The sequence below is a fragment of the Pygoscelis adeliae genome, unplaced genomic scaffold (assembly GCF_000699105.1).
Source record: "Pygoscelis adeliae isolate BGI_AS28 unplaced genomic scaffold, ASM69910v1 Scaffold13, whole genome shotgun sequence".
NCBI lineage: Eukaryota > Metazoa > Chordata > Aves > Sphenisciformes > Spheniscidae > Pygoscelis > Pygoscelis adeliae.
In genome coordinates, this window is record NW_008824499.1 from 4629890 (window position 1) to 4634905 (window position 5016).

General features: G+C 39.9%; 1 protein-coding gene across 1 annotated transcript in view; it reads left to right on the top strand.

Annotated features, from left to right (window-relative positions):
- IGF1R (insulin-like growth factor 1 receptor) overlaps window positions 1-5016 on the top strand; it is a 245803-nt gene that overhangs the window by 125625 nt on the left and 115162 nt on the right. The gene's annotated exons all lie outside the window — the stretch shown is intronic.

Consider the following 5016-nt stretch of genomic DNA (forward strand, 5'->3'; position numbering starts at 1 on the left):
GTTGAAAACAAATGTCATAGGTTAATTTAAAAACACCCATCACCCCCCCCCCCGCTCCCCCCCCCGGGTGTACAGAAGATTTGCAGCTCGTTCTGGGAAAATGATGCAGTGATAGGAAAGGAGTAGGAGAGATTCGGCTACAGATTTAGAGGTTCATAGAAATGCTTGTGCTTTGGGCAGTTTGGTAACCTGGTGGAGTGATGTGAAGTGCCATGCATTCAGAGGCTGGGTTGTGTGGATGGCACAGCTTCCTGCGTAGCTTTCGCACTTGGAGTTTTCCCCAAGAATTGTAGTTTGCATTGTGGCTGTATTAGAAGCAGAGCCTGTGCCACATTTTTTCAGCTATCTAATAATCTCAGTACTTGTCTTCCAGGTTTGTGTATTGCTGATCTATACTAATTTTGATATGTTGTCCTTTAAATTTAAATTTCTTCAAATCCCGACACAACAAGCAGCAATATAGTATATTGTGATGCTTCTTTATTGCCAGGGTAGACCAAAAATGGGTGATTTTTAAAAATGTTGTGTCACTTATTCACAAATTTATTGCAGAAATCTTGCTTGGTGTGTGTATTGCATGTGTGGTGGGGGTTTTATGTGGCTGTTACCTGGCGTAGGCATTTTGTTTTATTATGACTAATCAACTGTCTTTTAAGCACGCTTTTGACTTGGATGGGTTTTGCTCCTGTGATGATTTCACTTTAAGCTCTTGAAGGGAGCAGTGAAAGGAGAATGTTTTTCCGCATAACTCATAGTTGCAAAGAGTATGTCCTGAGCTGTGCAAACATTCATACTCCCTTTTCTTCAGTTTCTGGACTTACAGAATCGCTATATATTTTGAAGACCCTCTTGCAACACCCCAACAGGATGTGAATCAAAAAGTCTTCACATCTGTCCAAGTTACTTGTGTTAGGTAAACTTAATCTGGGGAAGCACAGTTGGACACACCCTGTGGTGTCCAACAGCCCCTCTGTAAGATGGCCTTGGAGAGAGGGCACAGCATCTGTTTTGCCTGAAGCAGATTTGCTAGTCCAAGGGCGCTCTGTGTGTGTGTCTAGGATTTTTGCTTTTTACAAACCTGTGAAGATTAGGTGACTTGGTTTTAATATGTACCTATGCATTTTGGTCTTTCTGAATTTATTAATGAATCAATGATGTGTATATACACATCAATAGCAAATAATTTTGAAAATGGGCTTGACGTTTTTAAAAACACAGGTGTTCTTGCAATTACTTAGTGTTTTTCAGGTTTAAAGAGCTGTGTTGCAGGTTCTTTCCTTTTGTTTACCGCTGAGACAGTCCACTTGCCTTTTGTGCCTTGTTGACTGATGTCCTGATTCCGCTTGAAACATGGGTGTATGAAATCCAATGCTCTGCATTTAGAGGAGCAAGGTTGGTTTGTTTTATTTCCAGAGCCTGGTCAATGTCTCTAAATGTGTCAGATGCCATTTCAGTGCTTTGCCAGAGCAGCAGTTGGAGCAACAGTTGGTAATGCTTTGAAGCATACCTCATGGCTTTAGTCATCTGAACATTGCATTTTTGTCAGTGGTGCTGGAAAGGCAAGCAGAGGATTTGGATGGCTCACAAGCCGTGCAGTACCTGAACAGTGGTTTTGAATTTCCCTTAAGGCAATAGCAGACTTCTGAAACCCATAGAACAGAAAATATTAATGTTTTGTGGACTCTATTGAAAGCTTTTGCTTGCTGTCAGAATAAGCAGTGTCTCATGTTACTAAAAGAGATGGAAATAGGCTGTAAATGTGTTGGGGTTTTTTTGTCAAGTTCAATTCCCTTGTATGTTGGCTAAGATTCTTGCCTGCAATCAGTGTCAGGTTTTTGTACTTGGCCAAATCAGCCTTGCTGAGAGGGGACAGAGTACATCCCACATGGTAAAGCCTCTTTATTGCTCCCTGGAGGGAAGGAGGCTTCAGATCTACTGCCTGGACCCCTGCCCCTCCCTTCTTAGACCTTGCTTGGCTACTCGATCTCTCCTGGCAGCCACAGCTGGCTTAGGAAGCCTTTCATTGCTTCCTGGAGTGCTTCCTGAAAAGTCTTTAGGGGCTCAATGAGAGAAACCTGCTTGTTTCCTCTACGGTTTCCTGATGACTGGTCTACAGTACAACTTTTCCTGTTGGGGGGGGAGGAGGAGGGAGAGTTTTTCTTCTCCACCCACTTGACTGGCCAGTCACAGTTATGGGGTGTTGGTTCATCCATCCTTTTGCTGTAGCTCTGTTTTACCTTTCTCGTGTTAGTTTTATTGTTTTTTTTCCTCATCCAGACACTTTAAAATGAAGTATTTAAATTTTGCCAAACCTCTGATAGCCATAGGACTATTTGCACATGCTTCAAAGTGGGGTCAAACAGAATTGCTAAGTCCTTTCCTTCCATTGCAAAGCAATGCTGCGGGTGGTAACTTTTTGCTGACCTTGAATCTACCTAATAAGCTATTTTATAGAAACCATTTCAACTTCTGTCCGGGGAAAGATACCCCACCCAAGCAGACTTCTCTCTTTGGGATCCCTCTCACTGCTACAAGAACAGTTGACTTTTGCACTCTTCAGCCTTTAACCCCAGTACTTTTCTGATTGTTGAGACTTTTGAATTCTCTGTTGCATTTGGTAGACTGACTGATAATTTGTGATCAGAGCTTTCCCCTCAGCGGAGTGAAAATAACCTCATCTTTGGCGGTTTCATTGCTACTGTTTTTGTGTTGCTGACCAGTTCAAAATACAAGGTACTCAAATGCATTAATTTAATTCACAGATTGAATATATTGTGATCATGTATGAGTATATAGTGTATTCTACGTATGTGTGCAATGTTACATATAAATGAATAATGGATTTGTTCTCTGTAAGTAGTTTGTTTCCAGATCCTTACTTAAGAAAAGAGAAAAAAGTCGATAGATGTTCTTTCTCCTGTGTCTAGTTGCAGTCTGTATCATCTGCTTTTCTTACTGTCTAGTTATCATACAGTCAAGTGGTATTTTAACTGCAGCTCCTGACTGATTTATGGTAGTTATTTTTAACAATAAAAATAATTTCTGCTACTTTAAAATAGGCAAATGTAGTTAGTGAATTAAGAATACAAATGTGAACTTTGTTTTGGGTAGCAGAAGAGCCAAAACTGAGTAGAAGTTAACTTACAGTGGTGGCTCAGGTTGTAATTAGACCTAAGAAACTGGAAGTGCTATTAACTGCAGTGTATTTCAGGCTTCTGAATTTCCAGAGCTTTGAAGTGAAGGACAATAAAGTATAGCACGTGGAAAAAGTTTTCGGGACAGTCAATCTGTTACTTGTGAATAAATCTTGGTTTTTTTTTTTTTAAAAAAGTTTTTCAAAGCTGACAACAGTCTAGATGGTCGTTCAAGAATTACCTAATTCCCTAGCTCCCACACCTTGTACTTTAGGAAATGTACAGTCAACTGCATCTTTAGCCTAATTGGCTGCAAGAAATAATCTTAAAATTTTAACTGTCTTTTTCCTTTGACTAAGAGTTAAAAGTCCCCAAGGAAGCTATTTAACATTAGCAGTCACATTGAAAAGTCTTGATGGTTCTTGTATTCAAAGTAATTGTTCTATGGAGGGTTTTGTTTTCATTGTGCAATTAGAAGTAACAAAATATATTGTGAAGACTTCCACTTTTTAAATTTAAGTTCTTATCGCCACTCTGAACAGCTGAACTTTCTGACTTAATCTGTCCTTAGTTTTGGTGGTAACAGTGGCGTGTTGAACAGGTACCGTTCTGCTGACAACAGTCTAGATGGTCGTTCAAGAATTACCTAATTCCCTAGCTCCCACACCTTGTACTTTAGGAAATGTACAGTCAACTGCATCTTTAGCCTAATTGGCTGCAAGAAATAATCTTAAAATTTTAACTGTCTTTTTCCTTTGACTAAGAGTTAAAAGTCCCCAAGGAAGCTATTTAACATTAGCAGTCACATTGAAAAGTCTTGATGGTTCTTGTATTCAAAGTAATTGTTCTATGGAGGGTTTTGTTTTCATTGTGCAATTAGAAGTAACAAAATATATTGTGAAGACTTCCACTTTTTAAATTTAAGTTCTTATCGCCACTCTGAACAGCTGAACTTTCTGACTTAATCTGTCCTTAGTTTTGGTGGTAACAGTGGCGTGTTGAACAGGTACCGTTCTTACAGAAGGAATATATAATGTATAGTGTGTATCTGCTGCTTAACTGTTCAGCTGTGTGGAAGTGAGAGTTTGAGGTTGGAAAACTGATGAAATAGGGACTTGTGGGTTTTGGTTGTGTCTCATTTTTCTCTGCTGTAAAGGAAGTGGAGACCTAAGTGTTGAATTTTTATGGGTCTGTAAGAGCCTGTATGATTTTGTGGAGATGTACGGACTTCAGTTTGGCCTCATCTATGCATTTAAATTTGGAGAAATAATTTGGGGGAAACTTGAGGACTTGATTTGCAGTGCAGGACTTGAAGGCTTTGATTGCTAAGCTGCTTTGTTTTCAGTTACTGAGGACAGTTTCATTTCACATGCCCACCCTTGCATGAGCCAGTGTTAGGAATGCCATCTTTCTAGAGCGGTCAGTGGTCTAATTTATCCTTTTAATTTAACTTAGGGCTTGTTGATGGTACAGAAGCAACCTGTATTTTACTACATATAAAACCATACACAGGCAACCTCTGTGTGATCAGATAGCAGTGCTGGTATTTTGGGTGTAGGATCAATGTGCTTTTCCTACCTGTTAGGCAAGTTACTGATTCTCGTCTCTTGTTGTACACACAAGCGCCTTTGAAAGGCTGAGACCTGAGCGCTGTACATCTTTGGTGGCTTTTGAAAAGCTTGAACTTGAACACGTGGCTGTGCATCTTGGAGCCACCAGTTGCTCAAAACTTGTATTGCTCTGTATTAGTTCCCTTTTCCATGAACAAGTTATTTCTGTAGCTGAAATTAGCAGGTAGTCTGATATTTTATAGTATCTGGTGATGACACCGTTTTCTCTAGCTTTCAGTAAGAACTTGTGGCAGGGGGGGAAGAGAAGGGCA